Consider the following 4,810-nt stretch of genomic DNA (forward strand, 5'->3'; position numbering starts at 1 on the left):
GGGCCGGCCCTTGCGGGGCGGACCCGGTTGCCGCACTGGCCCCGGGGCGTCCTTGTCGCGGTGGGGAGCGACTGGTGACGTGCGACCTGCCCTTGCCCACCGCCCCCTCGGGGCTGCGGCCGCCTGCATTAGGCCCCGGGGAGCAGGGCTGCGGGTGGCCCATGAGCTGCCCTGCAGGTCCCCAGTGAAGCTGCCTCGGCTGCCTTGAATCTGGGAGAGGAGAAGAGGGAGGGGAGCGGCCAGCTCTTTGGGTTCATTTGAGGGTCAATGGGTGCTGTCCAGTGTGCTCTGCCCAGTGTCACGCCTTGGCAGACTTGTTATGAACGGTTGAGTTCCGCTCCTGTCCTTGTTTTCAGTATTATTTGTTCCAAGCAATCAGTTGTCAACTTTCCAGTAGCCTCCCTGTCTGAGGGAGGCCAATAAGTTACCTGGTGGGCCTGAGCCCCCTTAAGGTGACAAATAGGCCCTCCCCTGGTGTTTTTGTCTCCAGCCCAGGCCCATGTGACCTGGTGGTGGGACGCTTGCAGTTTCTGTTGGCAGAGTAGTGGGGTTATGCGAACGGAACAAAAGTGAAGCGAGAAAAGCACCTGAGAAGGAATCAGGGTGAAGGAAGAAGACTCCAAGTATCCAGGAGAATTGAACATTGGGCAGCTGCGCCCAAGTCCCTTAGCTTTGGGCACAGCCGGTTCATAGTTCTGTCGTTTCTGCCTGTTGCTTTAAGTGATTCATTTTGCGGTGTGGGGGGAGAGAGAGTCTCAGTCCCATTCCCCCTTCTTTCTCTTCTCTCCTTCCTCATCCCAAAACGGCAAGCAGAGGGAGACCCTCTTGCTTGGTTGACCCTTTTAGGTGGTTTGGGAATATGGGCTGTGCAAGGCCCTGGCTCCCACTGGTTCGGTTCCTGGCATAGCACTAAAGTGTTAATGTCATTCATCCTTCTTGTGAATGGCACTGTCCCTAGGCTCTGGAGGATGCCACCACTTCACTTGGACTTCTTGTAGGAAGTGGTGTCCTAATATTACATCCTTCCTTTTCTGGCCCTGGCAAAACATCCTTTTTCCATCCTTTGAGTGATATGATCCAGTTCGCTGGTTATTTCCTTTGTGTCCTGTGATGGGAATAAGTAGTCAGGACCTGTGGTTTGTCTTCTCCAAGCAGAATCTGCATTTGTTGTAAGCTTGGAGCTGCTGTTGTGTTTTAGATGTGACCTAGTTTTACTTCACTTGCTGAAGTGATCTGGACAAGCAGCAGCACCATCGGCTGAGTTACAGATTAACTCCTCCCCAAAGTCTTGTCCTCAACAGAACTGTAATTGAAGAGACCTGGTAAGGAAGAGAATCAAATGCTGCCAAGAGCATCAGGATTGGTAAAGGCACTTTTTAAGGTAGCGGGCTGATGTCAACATCAGGATAGTGTTAGCCAGATTCATTGTTGGATAAAAGGATCCAGTCTCTAGCGCTTTGCTTTGGTGAGATGGTGTGATTATGCTGGAGGGAAAATAAACAAGGGTGAGGAGCTGCTCCTCTCTAGGCTGTAAGGAACAGTGAATGGTAGGGTGTTATTTTGGCTTTGAAAGTGAATTTGGTGTCTTTATAGTAAACGGAGGAGATTAACCTGAAAATTGCCATCTGTCTGTTCCTGTGGGAGAGGTGAAGACCTCAGCGGATACTGATATTGATACTGCCATTTCCATAGGGAATGGAAAGAACTGGGAGGATCTCTTAGATTTTTAGACTTGATCTCGTTCATGTTTTCTTCTTTTTTGCCAAGCCTCCATTTCACTTGGCTCTTGTAAACAGAGAGAGCAGATTCCAGCCCTGAAGAGGGATTGACAACATTTTGTTGTACTGGTTTTCGCTACTGATATGGCTTGATATTAGAGCCAGCCTGGTACTCCTTGACTCCTCAGTCTTTTGGGGGTATGTTTTAAAGTTAGGGTACCTACGTGCAGTTGCACCAATATCTTTGTGCATTTGACTTACATGAGAAGCTAATGACCATTTTAACTTGAAGGATAATTATTTTTTCGTGCACATGGCATGACTGCCTGTGGATGTTAGTCTACATGCATAAACGTGTCCTGTGCTTCACAGGGTGGAAGTGTTCTCTCACTTGTTTTAATGAAAGACTGTCTTGCAGAAGTGATTCCAAACCTATTTTTCCTTAATGCTGTGCTTAAATCTGCTTGAGGGCAGAAGAGGAAACTAATATAAATATAAATCCACCAATGCAGCAACAAATATTGAGATGAAAAAAAGCTGTTACTTTGGGGTCTCAATAAGTCTTTTTTGCACAATGGGCCTAATAGTGGCTCTGCAGCTGTAATCATGGCAATAAAAAAACTAAGCCAAATCATGCTTTACTGGAAGAAGTGGCGCATTACTTCGACCCAGCTCTGTAGCGGCTGTATAGATCAGGCACTTCCATGGGGCTTTTTGGCACTTTTATCTAACAGCTTATATTAGATAAAAGCACCAACAAAGTCTCACTAAAGTGCCTGATCCATACGGACATTGGGTGAGCTGGGTCCAACTAATGTGCCATATCTTCTGGGCATGTTACTGGGCTTGGTGCGGGAGCGCGTTGAGTTTAAAGTAAAGCGCTGGGTTTTTTGTTGGGTTTTTTTGTGGGGGGGGGGGGGGGGGTTAATGTCTGCAAGCAGCCCATGTTACCACACCGGTGTTGGATTCTATTCCCTTCAGAGCTGCAGTTGCATCAACACAGGGGTGTTGGACTTATGGTCTATGGCTGGATTTGGCCTGCAGAGCCATGTTATGTGGCTCATGGGGCTTGTAGAGGGACATGGGGGTTTTGGGATGGGGGAAGCAGGGGTGGGACCTGTTGCTGAAATCTGGGGTACAGATCCCCATTGGTGATGTATATAGGTGGGGGGGGATGAGCAATGGCTGCATTAACTCTCACAACTCTATAGCCTGGATCTAGCCTGTGAGGAGTCCCCCCCAGTCTGGGTCTGGCTGAGGTGGGTGGCTGGGGTGAGCGGGGTGATAAGGGGAGGAAGTTTAACACATCTGCACTAATACACAGCTCTTGGAACTTTGTTATATATATATATACTCTGCTGCCTCCACAGTGGTTACACTAACAAACCCTGTTCTCACTGCTGGGTTTTAATTCCCTTTCAAGCCCTGAAATAACAGTGGTACAAACCTAGTTCCCAGTGTGGTGTCCCGCTTGCCATCCCAGTTATGCAGGTACTTCTCTTTGAGCCGGATGTGGTATATGTCTTCCGAATTCCACTTTTCTTTTTAGGGGGCCAGGAAACTACCGCTCTCTGTGCCCTTAGCTCAAACACAATTAGGCCTCTAGAGCAGGGGTCAAGAATGTTTTGTTAGAGGGCAGCTGCTTTAATGGTGCTTATCTATGAACACAGGCCACTTCCAACCTGGCCTGTACCACCAGAGCTGGAGTGACGGTTGCTGCTCCCCATGACAGTTCTACTGTCGCTGCTTCTCTCTTCTGCACGGGCAAAACCTTTCACTGCTGCTGAAATGCCATCAAGCCCCTTAGCCCCATGGGCTGGATAAAATGGCTCTGCAGGCTGCAGATTGTTGATCTTTGCTTGAGAGTAACTCGGTATTTTCTCTGCCCATCAGTGAGGGGCATCGAAAGATACGGTTTCTTTTGCAGAAGCTTTAGTTAGCTTTGTTATCCTGCAGCTCTTAATTGCTTGCCAACATCATTAGTTTCTTTATAGTAAGTGAATAGAATTACATCCTGAGTACCAGTTAAGCAGGGCAGGATATTTACTTCTGTAAACTGTGGCTGTGAAAGCATCTTGGGACTAGTTCTACTATATATGCTGGCTGCAAATGTGGCAGCTCCTTCATTTCCACCATCCACCTGACTTGGCACCCTGCCTGCCATTTCATGCAGAGATAATGAAATGAAAACTTGCCGGGCTGATTGAGGGAGACGGCTGGTTGGACACATGGAATTGTGTCTGAAATTGTACAACCAAAAGCAAATGGCCCAGGATTGTATTGATATCAAATGCCTGGGGGTTGAACAGTTCGATTCTTGCTGATTCTGGAGGTTATTAGTACCAAACTTGCCATGCGCATGATTAGAGGCCTTGTGAGGAGAGGCTGAGAGGCATGGGACTCTTCAGCCTGGAGAAGTGAAGGCTCAGGTGTGACTTTGTGGCAATCTATAAGTATATAAAGGGTGTTGCATTAGGAACTGGGAGAACATCTGTTCACCAGGGCACCCCAAGGGAAGACTAGGTTTAATGATCACGAACTGCTGGAAGACCATTTTAGATTGGACATAAGAAAAAAATTCTTTACTGTCCGAGTTTCCAGAGTCTGGAATAGACTCCCCCTAGAAGTGGTACAAGCGCCTGCTCTGGATACCTTTAAGAAGCGCTTGGATGCTTATTTAGCTGGGATGATCTGACCCCGGCTGACTTCCTGCCCCTGGGGCAGAGGGCTGAACTCAATGATCTCACGAGGTCCCTTCCAGCCCTAATGTCTATAAAATCTATTAAACAAGTTGTAATTTTTGGTATGATTTGTTGGAGAAGGCAAGGAATTCTGGGGTGAGGTTTGGGGTAGCTTATATAGATGAGACCAGAATGCCATTGTTGAACTAATGTTTTTTGCTGGTCTAAATAAACTGATTCTGTATGTGCTGGTAGGGTATTTCCCTGTAGATTTCTAAGCAGTTTGGAATCACTCAGTGATTTAAGGCCCTGTGGAAACTTCCAAGTTACTCAGGGGTGGAATGCACTCCTTTTTTTGAAAGGTGAAGCTACAAAGGTAGCAATTAGGCCTGGGGAGGTAAAGGCAGGAAT

The sequence above is a fragment of the Alligator sinensis genome, unplaced genomic scaffold (assembly GCF_000455745.1).
Source record: "Alligator sinensis unplaced genomic scaffold, ASM45574v1 scaffold280_1, whole genome shotgun sequence".
NCBI lineage: Eukaryota > Metazoa > Chordata > Crocodylia > Alligatoridae > Alligator > Alligator sinensis.